General features: G+C 37.7%; 1 protein-coding gene across 12 annotated transcripts in view; it reads right to left on the bottom strand.

Moving 5' to 3' along the window:
- Pde8b (phosphodiesterase 8B) overlaps positions 1 to 21,811 on the bottom strand; it is a 252,310-nt gene that overhangs the window by 137,894 nt on the left and 92,605 nt on the right. The window lies entirely within an intron of this gene.

Raw genomic sequence — 21,811 nt, 5'->3', positions numbered from 1 at the left:
GGTGGCATGGGAGGTCCTGTGGGCCTCACTAGACCACACTCAGCAACCTCCATTCAGTCCCAGGAGCAGGGGGCATAGGAGACAATTTCCCACACACCCAGGGGAAGCCTTGAAACAACACTTGAAACATGGAAATATAGGAAAATGACAGAAAGAAAGACCAAAATGCAATCTCAAACCTCCAGCCCATCCCAAGAAAGCATAGAAGCCATGTACATAGAAAAAAATATATGCCATACACCTGAAATACCTGAAATAATAGCAAGTGAAATAAAGAGCAACTCTGGGAAGCTTTAAAGGAATTCAAACTAGAAATAATCTTCCAGGTAAAAGAAAAAATGAAAAAAGTAATGAAAGAGATGCTGAACATATCTAAAGAAGACACAGTTAAAAAATCAGAGGAACTAAACAAAAGGTAGAATCCCTGGATGAGCAATATAAGAAATAAACACAATACATGAAGCAAATTCAAAGAGATACACAGGAAATAAAAAATTCCATTGAAAGTTGTCAAAACCACCTTAACGAAAATGAAGATAGAATTTCAGACCTCAAAGACAAGACTACAGCTAGTGGACAAGAAAGGAAAGATCTTTTAAAAGTAAGGAATCAGGAAATAATTCAATAGATGCAAGATGCAAAGAAAAACAACATAAGATTAATAGGGATAAATGAAAATGAAAGGGACAACACAAGTGATATCAAGAGGCTATTTACAGAAGTAATAGCTGGAAATTTCCCAAACATGAGAATAGAAACTGAGATACAGATAAGTGAAGCATATAGAACTCCAAATAGCCACAACCAAAATAAAACTACACCCAGACATACAATAATCATCATCCCAGAAATTCAACATAAAAATAGAATATTAAATGCTGTTAGAGAGAAGAGACAGATCACCTATAAAGGAAAACCTATCAGAATCACAGCAGACTTTTCAACACAAACAATGAAGTCAAGAAGAGCAAGAAGTGACGTATTTCAGATCATAATGGAAAATGATTTCCAACCTAGACTGATGTTTCCTGAAAAACTGTCCTTCAAAATGGATGGAGAAATAAGATACTTCCATGACAAAGAACAGCTGAAGAACTTCATGATCACCAAGCCAACCCTGCAAAGAAGACTGAAAGACAGTTTAGAAACACATAGGAAAAAACCACTAAGCAAGGCAGACAAACAGAATGGAAAGAGATGCACCAGAAAGATAACATGTCAACAATAAACCAATATACAACAGTTATAACCATTAATGTAAATGGTCTCAATTCACCAATTAAAAGAAACAGACTGGCAGAATGGATCAAGAAACAACATCCAAACATATGCTGTCTACAAAAAATCCACCTAACCCAAAACAAAACTCATAGACTGAAAGTCAAAGAATGGAAAACAATACTTGATGCAACAGGAACTGTAAAAAAAGCAGGGGTAGATATTCTGTTTGCAGACAATATGAAGTTCAAACCAAGAATGATCCAAAGAGATAAAGAAGATCACTACATACTGGTTAGGGGAAAACTTCAAGAGGAAGACATAACAAAATTAAAAATATATGCACCAAATTCCAGAGCACCCACTTATACAAAGCAAGTATTAATAGAAATGAAAAATCAAATTAGCAATAACACAATTATAACAGGAGTCTTTAACACACCATTGACACCAAGGGATAGATCAATCAGACAGAAAATCAGCAAAGAAATAACAGAACTGAATCACACCTGAGAACAAATGGACTTGATAGACATATACAGAGTGTTCCATCCAACATCAGAATACACATTCTTCTTAGCAGTACATGGGACAATCTCTAAAATACAGCATATACTAGCCCACAGAACATATTTTTAAAAATGCAAAAGAATTAAAATTACTTCATACATGTTATCAGATCATAGTGCCATGAAACTAGAAATTAATGATAAAAGAAACTGCAAAAACCCACAAACACATGGAAATTGAATAATACACTCTTAAGTAATCAGTGGGTCACAGAGGAAATTAAAGAAGAAATTAAACAATACCTAAAAGCAAATGAAAATACAAATACAACTTACCAGAATCTGTGGGATGCAATGAAAGCCGTCCTCAGAGGAAAATTTATTGCACTGAGTTCCCACATCAGGAAAACAGAATGAATACAAATAAATAACCTGATGCTATACCTTAAACATCTAGAACAAGAAGATCAAGTCAAGCCCAAAGCCAAAAGAAGGGAGGAAATTATAAAAATCAGAGCAGAAATTAATGCAATAGAGACTAAGAAAACAATTCAAAGAATCAGTGAGTCAAAGAGTTGGTTCCTTGAAATAAATAAAATTGATAAGCCTCTAGCCAACCTTATTTTTAAAAAGGAAAGAAAAAGCTCAAATTCATGCAATAAGGAATGAAAAAGGTGAAATCACTACAGACTCTGTGGAAATACAGAAGATCATCAATACCTATTTCCAAAACCTCTACTGTCATAGGTTCGGTAACACAGAAGAAATGGACAGATTCCTAGAAAAATATGAAGTACCAAAGCTAGGTCAAGAAGATGTAAAACTACTAAATAATCCAATTTCTATTAATGAATTTGAAAATGTAATTAAGTCCTTACCTACAAAGAAGAGCCCAGGCCCAGATATATTCACTGAGGAATTCTACAAGAAATACAAAGAAGACTTAATGCCGACACTCCTCAAACTCTTCAATGAAATTGAAAGGGAAGCAATTCTTCCTAAGTCATTCCTGGAAGCAAATATTACTCTAGTATCAAAACCTGAGAAAGTCCCAACTAAAAAAAAGAACTACAGACCAATCTCCCTAATGAACAAAGATACAAAAATTCTCAATAAAATATTGGCAAACAGGATGCAGCAAATCATCATGAAGATTATACACCATGACCAAGTGGGATTCATACTAGGCATGCAGGGATGGTTCAACATACATAAATCAATAAATGTAATCCACCATATCAATAAAGCCAAAAGTAAGAATCACAGGATCATTTCTATGGATGCAGAAAATGCTTTTAATAAGGTCCAACATTCATTCATGAAAAGAACATCACAGAAAATTGGATTACATGATCCTTACCTCAATATGATAAAGGCCATCTATGAGAAACCAACAGCCAGCATCATATTAAAAAGTGAATGCCTTTACCTTAAAATCAGGCACAGCCAAGGATGTCCTTTATCACCACTCCTATTCAACATAATACTGGAAATACTAGCCAGAGCAATTAGACAAGAGAGAAAAATAAAAGGGGTAAAGACAAGAAAGGAGGAAGTTAAATTATCATTATTTGCAGATGACATGATATTCTACATAGAAGACCCCCAAAACTCCATGGAAAGTCTCCAAATACAATAAATAAATTCAGCAATGTAGCTGAATACAAAATCAATACTCAAAAATCAATAGCATTCCTATACACTAACAAAAAATCACTGAGAGAGAAGTAAGAGAAGCCACACCCTTCACACTAGCATCCAAAAAAATGAAATACTTAGGAATTGATCTCACGAAAGTCGTAAAAGATCTACACAGGGAAAATTATAATACCCTGAAAAAAGAAATTGAAGAAGATCTCAGAAAATGGAAAGACATCCCTTGTTCATGGACAGGAAGAATAAATATTGTGAAAATGGCCTTTCTCCCAAAACTGTTACATAAATTCAATGCAATTCCAATGAAAATACCATCAACATACCTCATAGATCTAGAGAAATCACTCCTAAAATTCATCTGGAACCAGAAGAGACCTAGAATAGCAAAGGCAATTCTAAGCAGCAAAGGCAAGGCAGGAGGCATCACAGTCCCTGACTTGAAGTTATACTACCAAGCTACTGTAATAAAATCAACATGGTCCTGGGATAAAAACAGATCTGAAGATCAATGGAATAGATCAGAAGATACAACCACAACTACAAACACACTCAACCACCTTATCTTTGATAAAGGGGCTAACTATATTCACTGGAAGAACGACACTCTCTTTAATAAATGGTGCTGGAAAAACTGGCTCTCCATATGCCAAAACTAAAACTAGACCCATGCTTATCACCATGTACTAAACTAAAATCTAAATGGATCAAAGATCTGAATATTAAAACAGAAATACTAAATCTGTTGGAAGACAAATTGGGTAAAAATTTTGAAGACATAGGGGTAGGTAGAGAATTCATGAACAGGAATCAAACTGCACGGAAATACTTCCCACAATCAATAACTGGGATCACATCTTATTAAAAAGTTTCTGCATGTCAAAAGAAACCTCCAGCATAGTGAAAAGAAAACCCATAAGCTGGGGAAAACATCTTAGTGAACTGTCCCTAAGACAAAGGACTTCTGTCTAAAACATATAAAGAATTTAAAAAATCAAACCCTCGAAATTCAAAAACCCAATCCAAAAATTGACATCTGGGATGAATACACAGTTCTCAGATGAAGAAATACAAATGGCAAATAAATACATGAAAAAATGTTCATCATCATTGCTCATTATAGAAATGCAAATTAAAACAACACTGAGATTTCATCTCACTCCTGAAAGAATGGCCAGGATCAAGAAAACCAACAACAACAAATGCTGGAGAGGTTGTGGGGAAAAAGGAACTCTCTTGCACTGTTGGTGGGAGTGTAAACTGGTGCAACCATTGTGGAGGTCAGTCTGGAGATTCCTCAAAAAGCTAGGATTGGAAGTTCCATTTGTTGCAGCTATTCCACTTCTAGGCATATTCCCAGAAGAACTGAAAACATCATACCACAGTGATATATGTGCACCCATGTTTATAGCCACACAATTTGTAATAACCATATCTTGGAAACAACCCAAGTGTCCATCAACTGAGGAATGGATAAAAAAGTTGTGGCATTTTTATACAATGGAGTACTACTCAGCTATAAAGAATGATCACATTGAGATAATGGATGCAACTTGAAACCATACTTATAAACAAAATAAATCAAAGTCACATGTATAAATACCGTATAGTCTCCCTAGTGTAAGAAATGGTAAGAGTACATAAAAGTTTATGATAATCATGATTCCCTATTACATTGATCTGAAGCCTTATGTTTCCATTCATTAGTTGGAATGGTTTTATCCTGGGTTGCTTGATTTTAGTATCTGTGATGGTATGAACAGCTATTTTGAAGAAAACAAGACATTATAATAGCCAGTGCTGATTTAATATTATCTTGTTTTGAAGTCTTACCATACTTGTTTTTCTACCATACATGTTTTTTCTGTTTCCATTGGTTCTATCATGTAGTATCGTACTGGATTTTATCATGTGTGGTAGTATAAACAAATTTTTTATGGACAATGACATAATATCACAACCATTGTTCGTTTTCTGTTAGTTGGTTCTGAATGCCCTGTAGTACTTTCATTCTCTTTAATGGTTTTATACTATTTTGTTATGTTTGATACTATTGTGTACAAAGGTATGCTCAACTATTTCAAGGAAAGAGATAATATGGTAGCTACTGTTATATTGGGTTGTCTTGTGGTGAAGTACTCTGTTGATTAAATTGTTCTGTTCTGATCTGCTTTGTTATGTCCTCTTTTATCTTAATCTCTTTAAAATAAAAAAAAATTAAAAGAACGTTATGGAGTGTCCTCCTCCATTTTTTCATTGAATCCAGCACTGTGCAACCTTCCGGAAATGCTTTGAATCAGTGTAATATAATGAGGCAGCCACAATGGGCAACTAAAGAGTTTCACAAAAGAGGACATCCAGAAATACTTCTGAAAGTGGTAAAAACAATGGATTAAGCGGGTTAGGGGGAGAAGGAGTATCAGAAAGGGATTGATGGCAAAGTATCTCTTCCTGTAATTTTTTTTTTAATGTAACACATTCCCACTGGCTTAAACTATCAATGGTACATGCAGGACAGCTGCATTGGACACCTTGTGCCTCTGGTGGTACGGATGGATCTAACCACTCTTATTAGTTATTTTACTAATAAAATTAGTAAACATTCACCTGATGGAACAGTCATACATGTACTGTCAGCAGCAGGACACAAATAATGGCCCCACTGTGAATGTATTAAGTACACATTTTATGTTTGGATAATACCTTGTGAAATATGGAAGTCAACTTTTAAGTAGAGGAACATATTTATATGTTCTGCTCTTCTCTAAGCATGTATCTGTATAAGCAGAATGCTACCAGGACCCACTCTTCAATACTTAGTAGGGCGCAAAGGGAGAGGGATACTTGTTTCCCTCTCTTGGTTCCATTTTGAAAAATAACACCGACCCAGCTTAACAGCCACACAGGGAGACCACAGACAAGGTAATAAACGAGCACTTGAATGCTGAAGAGCATCTTCACACACCACACGTGCCTCTGCCTCCTCCTGCTCCCTCTGTGTGCTCCTCGCTGGCCTTGCATGCCCTTCTACTTCCTGTGTGGCTGCTGTCTCTCACCAGACTCTCACCTATCCTACAGGAGCGCTTTCCATCTGAGCAGCCACAAATTAGATGTGAATTATATTGTGAATTATATTGTTACTATTTATACTTTATACAGTGAGTGAAGAGTGGTTTTTTCTGCTACTGTTTTGAAGTAATCTCATTAAAAATGTTTTTCATGTACAAAGGGTACTTTAAAATATGATGTTTAAATTTTTTTTAAAAAGCTCAGCACAGTAGAAGACACACCACCAGGAACAATGGGATAAGTATGTTCAAAGCTCAAAGGGAGTATAAAAAAAAAAAGAGAGAAGCAAGCAGCTCGCTTCCCTGGTAAGCGGCTGTGGTGTTGCCAGCTGCAGCCCCTCCAGGGGGAGAACCACCAATGTCTCCTGAGATCCACACCATGTTGGAATTAGGATGCTGGGAAACCAAGCAAGCAGCTACTCCCTGGTGAGTGGCTGTGGTATGGCAGGCTGCGGCCCTTCCAGGGGGAGCACCATCAGTGTCTCCTGAGATCTGAGCCATGTTGGAATGAACTTAGGACCCTGAGAAACCAAGCAAGCAATTCCCCACCCAGTAAGTGACTGTGTTGTGGCCGGCTGCAGCCCTTCCAGGGGGAGAACCACCATTGTCTCCTGAGATCCACACCATGCTGGAACCTAGGACACTGGGAAACCAAGCAACCAGCCTACCTCCCTGCCAGGCAATGTGAACCTACTGGTGCACAGCCTAGAGTCAAACATCCCACTTCCCTTACCTCCTTCCCCTTCCCCTCATTAGCAAATAGGAACCAGAAATCTGAGCATCTCTTGGGAGGTTGACCATAGCAAATAAGGGAGATTTCCTTCTATCATCTCTTTGAAGGCAAATATTTTTATTACTGCTTTGCTCTATTCTGATTAATGGTACTGCTCTATTCAATATTCTGTTTTGATAAGTTCTATAACGTTCTGTATTTCATTTTATTTTGATATACATGATTGAAAGAACAACTATTGTAAAGATAACAAAATACACTGTGATACTTATTACTGTTATCCTGGTAACCTGCTGTGAAGTTCTGTACCAATTTCATGGTCTCAGTTGGCTTTATTCTGTCTTGTTCTGTTGTATTTTACTACCTTCAAAATAAAAAAAAAATTTAAAAAAGGAGAAGCCAGGTGTGGTGGCTCATGCCTGCAATCCCAGCACTCAGAAGGCTGAGGCAGGAGGATTGTAGCAAGTTCGAGACCAGCCCGGGCTATAAAGGGAGCTCAAGGCCAGCCTGAACTACTTAGTGAGACCCTGTCTCAAAAACATCACCTCCCAAAAAAAAGCTCAAAGGGAGTGTCCTAAGGGTGATTAATGGCAATACATCTTTTACTGTCATTTTTTAAAATTTCAGCATTCACCATTATTTTGATCATACTTTACTGATCAAGTATCTGTGGAAATTTCTGTCATATAAAAATACTATAGTATGTCCTCATCCACTTCATTCACCAGACCTGGCACAGTGATTTCTGGCTCTTCCCCCAGTTCTAAATGACCATGAGAGGTTGTTTTAGCCCTTTGGGCCATCAGGGCAGCCACAACAGTGCAGCCAATAAAACTATTCATGAAAGAGGACTTCCAGAGCTACTTCAGACAGTGGTGAGAACAATGGGATAAGTGTGTTAGAAGCAAGAGGAGCATTTTGAGTGTGATTCATAGCAATGTGTCTTTAATTGCAATAAAATTTATATATATATATATATATATATTGAGGTTGCAGACAAATATATACATACAGTGTGGTTGTATGCAATCTCAAATATTTCACAGGGATAGAAAGTATCCTATGAACTCAGATGAGGCACTTTTCAGAAAGGATCTTGCTGCTGGAGGGCTGGCCAAAGCTGGACTTCTAGAAGCTGGCCACCAGAACCAGCCAATATCTATATTAATGACAGCCTTCAAGATATGTTACTGAGGGCACATTAGCATCTTTTACCACCTTCCAGGTCTAGGTATGGAGAGCAAGCCCTGGGCCAACCATGTGGGCCCCTGTCCTGAGGCATTTACCAACAGCTGGAGAGACTGCAGACATATGGAGGGCACATACCCAGCTGAAAGCTATCAGTCACACTACTTTGTTAAAGTTGTACTGTACTGCATCAGTACAGTAGTACTGATTAATTAGAAACAAAATAGCATAACTAGAGCAAAATGTGAAAAACTCAGCATGGGTCAGGGCATCTTGCCAATCTTCAAGTATTATCAATCAATGCTTAATTCTGTCTTAGTTGACATTACATATTGTTCTATTTAAGAGAAGTATTTAGCAATCCTTTCATGTCTACCTGTTAAAAGGCTTGGGTTCATGTTGGAACTTAGGGCACTAGGCAATAAAGCAACCCACTTGCCTCTCTGGTAAACAGCCATGGCTCGAGCGATCAGTGGGTGAGCCACGGAGAGAAGAGCCAGCCAACATCTCCCAAAATCTGAACCATGTTGGAATTTAGGGCACTGTGCAAGAAAGCAACCGCTCACCTCCCTGGTAAGCAGCCATGAGCCTAGTGGCACGCAGGCTGAGAATCAAACATCCCATTCCCCCACCACACCCCCATTAGCAAATGGGAGCCAGAGGTCTGAGCATCGCTTGAGAGGGTGACCGTATGCAATGTAGAAAATATGGGAATTTCCTTCTACCATGTCTTTGAAGGCAAATATTTCTATCACTGTTTTGCTTTGTTCTGATTAATAACATTGCTCTATTCAATATCCTGTTTTGATAGATTTTATAATGTTCTGTATTTGGTTTGATTTTGCTATACCTGATTGAATGGACAACTACTGTGAAGATAACATGATATATTATGGTACCTATTACTGTTATCCCAGTATCCTGCTGTGAAGTTCTGTACTAGTTTCACTGCATTGTCTCAATTGGCTTTGTTCTGTTGTATTTACCACCTTCAAAAAAAAAAGGCTTGCGCTCAAAAGCATTAGCACAGTCCCTTCCTAGTGACTCACGATGACATTACTCATAATCACGTCTGTATAATGTCCCTTAATTATAGCCGTAGGGGTTGTGTGTGTGTGTGTGTGTGTGTGTGTGTGTGTGTGTGTGTATGCCCATGGGAGAATTCTAAAACGATGGCTGCTGACATGTGTAAGCCACTAGGCTCTTTACCCCACACATCACTTAAAGGTTAGCATTTTTAATTTCTACACACTGAAAAGCAACAACTTTCAAATGAGTTTTATGCAATAGTCTGTCCACACACCCAAGAACTGAAAACTGGTCCTGGTTGATAGTTCCTGACTTGTTCCTCCATCTTCAGTGTTAAAATAGTTAAGACTTTTAATCACTTTTCTAATAAAAAGAACACAGGATACTTTGAGAATATGGTCTAACAATTGATTTGTAAGTATGCTTCAATGAAAATCATCAATAAAATGTCTGCTTATACTTTTTCTTATGAAATTCATTTTCAGTTTCTAGTAAATTTATGTCTATGTATGTACTTACTATTTCCTAATTTACCAAATCATCCAACTTTATGCATTAGCCTTCCAGAAATACTTACATAAATGGTGGATAATTTTTAAATGTCCCTTCATGATAAGCTCCTTACATAGAGACTCTTTTCTTTCCAAAACAAACAGTAAACTGATCTCTTGAGAAATACTTTCAATTCAGCAAGATCTTAAGTTTCTACTGCCATAACCGGAGCTTTCTGAGCAAGAGAGAGAGCAAGTAAGAGCAAAAACTCCTGAACAACCAAATTATATTTACCCCAAACAAAGCTGTGGAGAAGAAAACATAAAACATAAAACAGGTGGTCTGCAACCTACAGCGGGACCTCAAATATTGTGCAGGGATAAAAACCACATCCTGTGAACTCAGGACCTTTACATTTCATGAGCACAATAAAAAGTGAGTGACAGCTGTATTTCTACATGCAGACTTTCCCCACACAAAACAAGATCACAAATGGCTGATGGTTAAAAGTGGATCCCACACTGCAGAGATCTGCCTGTGAAGCACGTGCGGGACCCACAGTACACCCTCTCTCTACCTGGCTCATCTTTGTCTCCAGGTTACCTCTCAGGAGGCTGGGATTTGCTGGGTGAGGAGAGTTCTTAAAGGGCTGCTGGCTTGATGGGGGGATGGCTGGAGAGCTCCTCCTCCTCCACAGAGTAGGGAATCTCTATCTCTGTTAGAGAAGGTATTCAGTAATCACAAAGGAAAGCTAAAAGACCTGATTTCCCCTTGCCCAGGTTCTCAGGGAACAGAACCCTGAGTAAGGGACCCTGGAGCAAGGAGCAGTGAGACCTGAGGCTGTGTGGCTTTTCCCATCTGCATGTTTCCAAGATAGGCAGCTCTGATCTGAAGGGAATGTAAGAGGCACTGGGTCAGACATTTGGGTAAGGGTTTTCAAGTAGATCAGACTGGTTTCTTGGGTAACCAAAAGTAAGATTCAAAAGTTGCGACGGACCTCTGAGATACAATGCAGAGGTGCAAAAAAAAAGATTCTACAGAACAGCTTTGAAAGAAGTGATGGGGAAAAACCACCATCTGTGTCCTGATAGTGTCCTTTCAAATCCAGGGCCTGAGTGTGGGGCTGTTTGTCTCCTACTGTTTTTGGTTTCAGGCTGTGGAGAGATGTGTAGAGCTACCTAAAGTTTACTAAACCTAAGTTATAGCAAGAAACAAGTATTTTTCCTCCCCACTCCTGTTTGTGCATCTGCAAACGCCTCAGGAGCTCCATGAGATCCGATGTGATCTAGTCCCTGCCCTTCTCCCTGGACACCCATGGAGAAAGTTACATGTACACCTACATGCTCGGCTCCAAACACTCTGTGCCACTTGGAGTTCTTCTAATACTAACAACTCCCTTCTGACCTCTGGGCCTCTGTGCTTTTTGTCTAGAATATTCTTCCCTAAATTATTATTAAGAAAAGAGTGTTAAGCTCTCTGGCCATAAATACAGATTCTCCTATTTCTTCTTTCAGTTCTATCCATTTTTAGTTCATATATTTTGTTTTTTGCTTTTTTATTTTGTTTTATTTTCTTGAGTTTTGTTTTTGTTTTTGTACCGAGGATCAAACTCATGGCCTTGCCAGGCAGGCACTTACACCACTGAGCTAAATGCCCAGCCCCTAGTTTATATATTTTGAAGACCTATTATGAATTACATAATCTCTTAGTATTGTTACATCCTCTTAACTCCCTGATGTCTTTTTAATTATAAAATGATAATAGTTATCACTGGCAATACTCAGTTCTGAAATATATTTTGTTTGATATTACAGTCATTTCAATTTTCTTTTGATTAATATCAGCCTAGTATATCTTTTTCTCTACCTTTCTTCTATTTTTGCTTCAATTTATGATGGATGTCTTATTAACAGTATATAGTGGGCTGAGGGGAGTCTCAGATGCCCTTCCCCTGCACCTGAAAGAACTCTGCAGCTGTTGAAATCATCAGCCACCCTTCCTCCACACCTGGATGACTTCGGTGGCCAAAGGGAGCCTGAGAACGCATTCCCTTGTACCTCAGCAGCCGATGGGATCATCAGCTTCTACCACACCTTAACGACTTCAGTGGCTGAAGGGACTCAGCTATACTTCTGCACCTAAAGAACCTCAGCAAATGATGGACTTGTTGACCACCATTCCCCACCCCCTCCACCCAAAAGATCTCAGCAGCCCCTGGACCATCAGTGACTCCTTCAACCACCTGAAGTACCTTAGTGGGCTGGTGGGAACCTCACCAACCCCTCCCCCCACACAGAGGACCTCAGTGGGTCTATGACAGTGTGGTGAGTTTCCCCTCAAGTAGAGGACCTCAGTGGGTCAACAGAATCCTCAGCAAACCCTCCCTGTAACTGTACAAACTTGGCAAGTTGACAAGGGTGTGTGAGTCCCTTTTCCATACAGTGAACCCTAGGTGGGTTGGCAAGAGGGCTGATGAGGCCTCCAACCTAGAGGAACCAGAAAGGGCCTAAGAGACCCCCAGTGATATGGTAGGGTTCTAGCTAGGGTGCACACTACAGATAGGTACATCTGAAGGCACACTAACAATACGATCTAAGGGTTGGCTTACATCAATACTCCTAAGTTATCTAACCCAAGGAGAATATAGGACTCACCCAACAGACCCTGCAGGAGGAATTCAGGTGACTAGCCCTCCCTTTCATTGTAGGACCTAGCAATTGGACAAACATCAACCACACAGTAGGATACTAAGATATACATGATGCACATTTGAGACTAGTGGGATTGAAAAGACTAAAATATTAACTCAAGAGGTTAAAATGACAAAATGAAAAAGCAAAATGCAATCTCAAACATTCTGTCTATCTATCAGGAACAAGAACAGGAGACATTGAAATAGAAAACATTAGTAGTCATACACCTGAAATTTCTGAAAAGATAGCATGTGAAATAAAGAAATCCATCAGGCCTCAGAGGAAATTAGATTAGAAATAATCTCTCACATAAAGAAAGAAATGACAGCCTTCATAAAGGAGTTGCTCAGCATAACTAGAAAAGACATAGATAAAAAAAATACAGGAGCAGGAAAATGATGTGAACCATGAACAAACAATATAGGAAAGAAATAAAATGTATGAAACAAATTCATTAAGATATCCAGAAAATTAAAAGTTCCATTGAAAGCTGGTAAAATCACTTGAGTGAATTCTAAGATAGACTTTCAGACTTTGAAGATAGGATTGCAGCTAGCAATCACGAAAGGAAACAACTTTCAAAATAACAAGGGATTATGAAATAATAATTCAACAGCTTCAAGGCTATGCAAAGAAAAACACATAATACTGATAGGTGGCAACAGAGACACAGGAGTCAACACAAAAGACATTTAGAAAAAAAAACTATTCACAGAGTAATAGCAGAAAATTTCCCAAACATGGGAATAGAATCTGATCTACAGACAAGTAAGGCATATAGAACTCCAAATAGTCAGAACCAAAATAAATCTACACCCAGATATATAATAATCAAGAATCCTGAAATTCAGCACAAAAACAGAACATGAAAAGCTGTTAGAGAAAAGATAAACTCACCTATCAAGGAAATCCCATTAGAATCACAGCAGATTTCTCAATACAAACCCTCAAGTCAAGACAAGCTTGGAGTGAAGTATTTCAAGCCCTGAAAGAAAACAACTTTCAGCCCAGATTGATATAGCCTGCAAAGCTTTCTTTGAAAATTAATGGATAAATAAAATACTTCCCTGACAAAGAACAACTGAAGAAATTCATACCCATCAAACTAACCATAGAGAGAGTACTGAAAGACATACTAGAAAGAGACAAAAATGGCTACAATTCCCAGAACAGCAATAGAAAGAAACTACCAGGCAGGGCAAGCAATTAAAGTGGGAAAGCAGGGATCCAACAACAGGAAAATAATATGACAAAGTTAAGCCAGTACACATCAGTTATAGCCATCAATGTAAATGGCCTCAATTCACCAATTAAAAGATAGGATGACAGAATAGATCAAGAAATAGGTTCCAACAATATGCTGTATACAAGAAACACATCTGACTTTAAAAGAAACTCACAGACTGAAAGTCAAAACATAAAAAACAATATTCTATGCAAATGCAACCCAGAAAAGAGCAGAGGTAGCAGCTATTCTGTTTGTAGACAATGTGAACTTCAAACCAAAAACAATCAAAAGAGATAAAAAAGATCTCTATGTACTTGTTAGGGGGAACATTCAAGAGGAAGAGAAAACAATCATAAATATATATGCACCAAACACAGGAGCACCCAACTATATAAGACAAACACTAACCTAGACATGAAAAACCAAATACACAATAAGACAATTGTAACAGGGGACCCTAATACCCCATCGTCACAAAAAGATAAATCAACTAGACAAAAAGTCAGCAAAGAAATAACAGCTCAATCAAACTTATGGACAAATGGACTTACTAGATGTTTATAGAGTGTTTCACCCAACCACATGAGAATACATGTTGTTCTCAGCTGCACATGGGACATTCTCTAAAGTAGACCATATATTAGCCTATAATACATACTTAAGTAAATGCAAGCGGATTGAAATTGTACCATGCATACTATCTGACCATAGTGCACTGGAATTGGAAATTAATGATAAAAGAAACTGAAAAGCCTACATAAACAAATGGAAATTAAATAATAGTCTATCTCCTGAACAACCAATGGGTTACAAATGAAGTTAAAGAAGAAATTAAACAATATCTATAATTCAATGAAAATGCAGATACAACATTGCCGAAACCTATGGGACATAATGAAAGTGGTCCTAAGAGGGAAATGTATAGCAAAGAACTGTCACATCAGGAAAACAGAATTAACACTTATAAACAACCTATGTACCTCAAGCTCCTAGAAAAAGAACAAGTCAAGACCAAAGTTCATAAAAGGCAGGAAGGTATACATATCTGAGCAGAACCTAATGCAATTGAGACTAAGAAAACAATTCAAAGAATTAATGAAACAGTTGGTTCTTTGAAAGAATAAACAAAATTGATAAATCCTTAGCCAACCTCATCAAGAAAAAGAAATAAAAAAACTTAAATTCATGCAATAAGAGCTGAAAAGAGAGAAATTACTACCGATGCCATGGAAATTCAGAAGATCATGAATACCTACTTTGAAAACTTTACTCACATAGGGTAAAAAATGGACAGATTTCTAGAAACATATGAATTACCAAAGCTGACTCAAGAAGATATAACAATTTGGAATAACCCAGTATCAGTTACTGAAATTGAAAATGTGATTTAAAACTTACCAACAAAGGAAAGCCCAGGTCCTGATGGATTCATAGCTGAATTCTACAAGAAATTAATACCAATACTCTACAAGACTAAATGTCAATACTCCTCAAACTCTTCAATGAAATTGAAAGAGAAGCAATCCTTCCTAACTCATTCCTGGATGCAAGTATTACTCTGATGCCCAAAAAGGAGAAAGATCCAACAAAAAAGGAGAACTTTAGGGCAATTTCACTAATGAACATTGATGCAAAGATGCTCAATAAAATACTGGCAAATAGAATGCAGCAAATGCTACAGAAACTCAGAATAGATGGCATCTACCTTCATCTGATAAAGGCCATCTATGACAAACCAACAGCCAACATTATGCTAAATGGACAAAAAACTAAAAGCTTTTACTCTAAAATTAGGAATAAGATATGGATGTCTGCCATCATTACTCCTATTCAATATAGTTCTCGAAATGTTAGCCAGAGCAACTAGACAAGAGAGAGAAATAAAATGAATAAGGATAGGAAAGGAAGAAGTTAAAAGATCACTATTTGCAGATGACATGATAGTCTACATAGAAGGCCCCAAAATGTTATCGAAGACTACTAGAGTTAATAAGTAAATTCAGCAGTGTAACTGGATACAAAGCCAACACTCAAAAATCAACAGCATTCCTGTACACAAACAACAAACTCCCTGAGAGAAAAATTATGGGAGTAATTTCTTTTACAATAGCATCCAAAAAACAAAATACTTAGGAATCAACATAACAAACGATATAAAAGACCTACACTTTGAAACCTACAGTATTTTTTTTAAAAAACGCACAGACTGAAGAAGATGTCAGAAGAACCAACACAGTAGAAATGGTCATACTCCCAAAACTGTTATGACAGACTTAATGCAATCCCAATCAAAATATCTCACAGATCTAGAAAAAAACATTCCTAAATTCATTTGGAAACAGAAGAGACCAAAATACCAAAGGCAATCCTGGGCAACAAAGGCAAGGCAGGAGGCACCACAATCCCTGACTTGAAGTTATACTACAAACCTACTATGATAAAATCAGCATGGTACTGGTAGAAAAACAGACCTGAGGGCCAATGGAACAGATTAGAAAATGCATACATAACTACAAAAATACTCAGCCACTTTATCTTTGACACAAGGCCTAAACATGTTCACTGGAAGAAAGACAGCCTCTTTAATAAATAGTGATGGAAAAATTGGCTTTTCACATGCCAAAGACTGAAACTAAACCCATGTATATCACCAAACACTAAACTAAATTCAAAGTGGATCAAAGATCTAAATCTTAAAATAGAAACACTAGTCCCCGTGTGTCTGGAGGACTGAGGATATCTCAGCAAGCAGGGGAGCATCGCAGGTTCCAGAGGCCCTGCAGCCTGTGGTAAGTGCTCAGCGCACTCTGCCCAAAGCTCAGACTGTTCGGGACCCTCCAGGGTTCCGGGTGCAGTGAGGTGGATAAGTGATTTGAGGCATCTACATCCACCTCCCCATCCTGTCTGCGCTTGGAGAACTGTGGAGCTTCCAACAAGTAGATGGAGGCACGCTATCCCCAGAGACCAGCCTATTTGGGACTCCTGCACCTCACCATCAGTATGCACAGGAGGGACTGGGCGGATCTGGGGCACCTACATCTGCCTCCCCGGGGGTCTGGAGGACTGTGGATATCTCAGCAAGCAGGGGAGCATCTCAGGTTCCAGAGGCCCTGCGGCCTGTGGTAAGTGCTCAGCGCACTCTACACAAAGGCCAGACTGTTCAAGATCCTCCAGGCTTCTGGGTGCAGTGAAGTGGATAAGTGGGTTTGAGGCATCTACATACGCCTCCCCATCCCAGCTGCACTTGGAGAACTGTGGAGCTTGCAACAAGCAGTGGGGCACACAGTGTCCCTGAAGCCCAGCTTATCTGGAACTACAGAATTCTAAACAGGCAGAAGAGGGCCATTGGTTCTACAGGGCCAGTGGCTTGGGGTAATGGGGTGCCAGAGTCTCAGGAGTGGCGAACATAGAAGGGGATTTCGAACAGACCTTGAGGAAGCTATCAAATAACACTTGAAACACAGAAATATAGGAAAATGACAAAACAAAAGACCAAATTACAACCTCAAACCTCCAGCCCATCTCAAGAAACACTAGCAGCAATGTATATAGAAGAAAATATACGCCATTCACATCAAATATCGGACACAATAGCTACTGAAACTAACAAGCAACTCCAGGAAGCTTTAAAGAAATTCAAACTTGAAATAATCTCCCAGGTAAAAGAAGAAATGATAAAAGAAATGAAAGAGATTCTGAATATATCTAAAGAAAACACAGTTTAAAAATTGGAGGAACTAAACAAAAAGATAGAATCCCTAGACGAGCAATATAAGAAACAAACAGAATACATAATGCAGATGCACAGAGATATACAGGAAATAAAAAACTCCATTGAAAGTTGTAAAAACAGCCTCAATGAAAGTCAAGATAGAATTTCAGAACTTGAGGACAGGATTGCAGCTAGAGAACAGGAAAGGAAAAAATCTTTTAAAAATAACAAGGAATCAGGAAACAACAATTCAACAACTGCAAGACAATGGAAAAACAACATAAGATTGATAGGGATTAATGAAAAAGAAGGAGACAACATAAAGGATGTAAACAGGATATTTAGAGAAGTAATAGCTGAAAATTTCCCAAGCATGAGATCAGAAACCGACATCAGTATCAGTGAAGCATACAGAACTCCAAATAGTCATAACCAAAATAAAACTATACCCAGACATATAATAATCACCATCCCAGAAATCCAACACAAGAATAGATTATTAAAAGCTGTCAGAGAGAAAAGACAGATCACTTATAAAGGAAAACCTATCAGAATCACAGCAGAATTCTCAGCACAAACAATAAAGTCAAGAAGAGCATGGAGTGTATTCCAGATCCTAAAGCAAAATGATTTCCAACCTAGACTGATGTATCCTGCAAAACTATCATTCAAAGTCGATGGTGAAATATGATACTTCCATGACAAAGAACAGCTGAAGAACTTCATGAACACCAAGCCAACCCTGCAAAAAATATTGAAAGACAGTTTAGATACACAAAGGAAAAAACCACTAAGCAAAGCAGATAATTAAACAGAACAGAAAGATAAAGATGCAACAGCAGAGAGATAACATGTCAACAATAAACCAGCATATAACAGTTATAACCATTAATGTAAATGGTCTCAATGCACCAATCAAAAGAAGCAGACTAGCAGAATGGATCAAGAAACAAAATCCAACCATATGCTCTTTACAGGAAACCCATTTAATCCAGAAGGATACTCACAGACTGGAAGTCAAAGGATGGAAAACAATACTTCACGCAACAGGAATCCAAAGAAAAAGCAGGAGTAGCCATTCTGTTTATAGACAATGTGAACTTTAAACCAACAATGATCATAAAGGACAAGGAAGGTCATTACATACTGGTTAGGGGAAAACTCCAAGAGGAAGAGATAACTATCTTAAATATATATGCACCAAACTCCAAAGCACCAAGTTATATAAAACAACTATTAACAGAAATGAAAACTCAAATTATCAGTAACACAATCGTAACAGGAGACCTTAATATGCCATTGACACCAAGGGACAGATCAACCAGACAGAAAATGAGGAAAAAAATAACGGAACTGAATTACACCTGTGAACAAATGGATTTGAGAGACATATACAGAATGTTCCACCCAACAACATCAGAATACACATTCTTCTCAGCAGTACATGGATCATTCTCTAAAACAGACCATATATCAGCTCACAGAACATATTTAAACAAATGCAAAAGAGTTGAAATCATCCTTTGCATGTTATCGGATCATAGCACTTTGAAATTAGAAATTAATGATAAAAGATACTGTAAAAATCCCGCGAACACATGGAAACTGAATAACACACTATTGAGTAATCAGTGGGTCACAGAGGAAATTAAAGAAGAAATTAAACAATACCTACAAGAAAATTAAAATACAGACACAACTTACTGGAATTTGTGGGATGCAATGAAAGCCATCCTCAGAGGAAAATTTATTGCACCGAGTTCCCACATCAGGAAATCAGAACGAATACAAATAAATAACTTGATGATACACCTCAAACAGCTAGAAAAAGAAGAGCAAGTCAAGCCCAGGGCCAAAAGAAGGGAGGAAATTATAAAAATCAGAGCAGAAATCAATGCAATAGAGACTAAGAAAACAATCCAAAGAACCAACGAATGAAAGAGTTGGTTCTTTGAAAGAATAAATAAAATCGATAAGCCCCTAGACAACCTTATTTAAAAAAGGGAAGAAAAAGCTCAAATTCATGCAATAAGAAATGAAAAAGGTGAAATCACTACAGACCCAATAGAAATACAGAAGATCATCAACACCTATTTCAAAAACCTCTACTCTCAAAGGTTTGATAACACAGAAGAAATAGACAGATTCATAGAAACAAATGAAGTACCAAAGCTAGATCAAGAGGATGTAAAACTGTTGAATAACCCAATCTCTATTAATGAAATTGAAAATGTAATTAAGACCTTACCTACAAAGAAGAGCCCAGGCCCATATGCATTCACTGCAGAATTCTACAAGAAATACAAAGAAGACCTAAAGCCGACACTCCTCAAACTATTCAATGAAGTTGAAAGGGAAGCAATCCTTCCTTAGTCATTCCTGGAAGCAAATATTACTCTAGTATCAAAGCCTGAGAAAGACCCAACTAAAAAACAGAACTATATACCGATCTCCCTAAAGAACACAGATGCAAAAATCCTCAATAAAATATTGGCAAATAGGATGCAGCAAATCATCAAGAAGATTATACATCATGACCAAGTAGGATTCATCCCAGGAATGCAAGGATGGTTCAACATATGTAAATCAATAAATGTAATCCACCATATCAATAAAGCCAAAAGTAAGAATAACATGATCATTTCTATAGATGCAAAAAAAGCCTTCGATAGGGTCCAACATTCATTCATGATAAGAACTTTACAGAAAATTGAAATAGATGATCTTTACCTCAATATAATAAATAAATATCACAAACCAACAGCCAGCAGCATACTAAATGACCAAAAATTGAAAGCCTTAACTTTAAAATCAGGCACAAGACCAGGATGTCCTTTATCACCACTCCTATTTAATATAGTACTGGAAGTACTAGCCAGGGTAATTAGGCAAGAGAGAGAAATAAAAGTGGTAAAGATAGGAAAAAAAGAAGTTAAATTATCATTGTTTGCAGATGACAGGATACTCTACATAGAAGACCCCCTAAACTCCATTAAAAGACTCTTAGATACAATAAATAAATTCAGTAATGTAGCTGGATACAAAATCAATACTCAGAAATCAATAGCATTCCTATACATGAACAACAAATTCACAGAGAGGGAAATAAGAGAAACCGCACTCGTCACACTAGTAAGGAAAAAAATGAAATATTTAGGAATTACTCTTATGAAAGAAGTGAAAGACCTATACAGGGAAAATGACAATACGCTGAAAAAAGAAACTGAAGATGATCTCAGAAAATGGAAAGACATCCCTTGCTCATGGATAGGAAGAACAAACATTGTGAAAATGGCCATTCTTCCAAAACTGTTATACATATTCAATGCAATCCCAATAAAAATACCATCAACATACCTTATAAATCTAGAGAAATCACTCCTAAAATTCAACTGGAACCAGAAGAGACCTAGAATAGCAAAGGCAATTCAAAGCAGCAAAGGCAAGGCAGGAGGCAGCACAATCCCTGACTTGAAGTTATACTACAAAGCAACAGTAGTAAAATCAGCATGGTATTGGAATCAAAACAGAGCCGAAGATCAATGGAATAGATTAGAAGATACAACCACAACTACAAACACACTCAACCACCTTATCTTTGATAAAGGGGCCAAGCAGGTCCACTGGACGTATGACAGTCTCTTTAATAAATGGTGTTGAAAAAACTGGCTCTCCATTTGCCAAAAACTAAAGCTAGACCCATGTCTATCACCATGTACTAAGTTAAAATCTAAATGGGTCAAAGATCTGAATATTAAAACAGAAACACTAAATCTATTGGAAGACAAATTGGGTAGAAACCTTGAAGACATAGGAGTAGGTAGAGAATTCATGAACAGGACTCAAACCGCACGGGAAATACTTCCCACAATCAATAACTGGGACCACCTCTTAATAAAAAGTTTCTGCATGTCAAAAGAAATCTCCAGCATAGTGAAAAGAAAACCTACAAACTGGGAAAAGATTTTAGTGAACTCTCTCTCAGACAAGGGACTCTTGTCTAAAACATATAAAGAATTAAAAAAAACTCAGACCCCCCAAAATTCAAAGATCCAATCCAAAAATGGGCATCTGAGATGAATATGCACTTCTCAGATGAAGAAATACAAATGGCAAATAAATACATGAAAAAATGTTCATCATCATTGGTCATTAGAGAAATGCAAATTAAAACCACACAGATACCATCTCACTCCTGAAAGAATGGCCAGGATCAAGAAAACCAACAACAACAAATGCTGGAGAGGCTGTGGGGAAAAAGGAACTCTCCTACACTGTTGGTGGGAGT

Source organism: Cavia porcellus, unplaced genomic scaffold (assembly GCF_034190915.1).
Source record: "Cavia porcellus strain 051 isolate PalLab524CR breed Dunkin Hartley unplaced genomic scaffold, mCavPor4.1 scaffold_11, whole genome shotgun sequence".
NCBI classification, from domain to species: domain Eukaryota; kingdom Metazoa; phylum Chordata; class Mammalia; order Rodentia; family Caviidae; genus Cavia; species Cavia porcellus.
This window is presented reverse-complemented; position numbering and strand designations above follow the sequence as displayed.